The sequence below is a fragment of the Elephantulus edwardii genome, unplaced genomic scaffold (genome assembly GCF_000299155.1).
Source record: "Elephantulus edwardii isolate Elephantulus edwardi_28Jun2011 unplaced genomic scaffold, EleEdw1.0 scaffold00237, whole genome shotgun sequence".
Lineage (NCBI taxonomy): Eukaryota > Metazoa > Chordata > Mammalia > Macroscelidea > Macroscelididae > Elephantulus > Elephantulus edwardii.
The window spans coordinates 279,182-279,457 of record NW_006399987.1 but is presented as its reverse complement, the minus strand read 5'-3'; positions in this window follow the sequence as shown (position 1 = coordinate 279,457).

Here is a 276-nt window from a genome sequence, read left to right as displayed (position 1 = left end):
GTGTAAAGAAGGTCCCTGGGATGAGACAGGAGGAAGTGAAAGGAGGATCTCCTGATTGCCTGGAGGAGGGAAGGGCAGGGAATAATGCAGCCCTGTGATGTTTAAGGAGGACAGTGCCGGTGAGTCGTGCATACAGGGCACGATGGGCTGGCAGGGTAAGATGGGCTGTTGGGGTATGATGGGCTGACGGGGTATGATGGGCTGGCAGGGTACGATGGGCTGACAGGGTACGATGGGCTGACGGGGTATGATGGGCTGACGGGGTATGATGGGCTG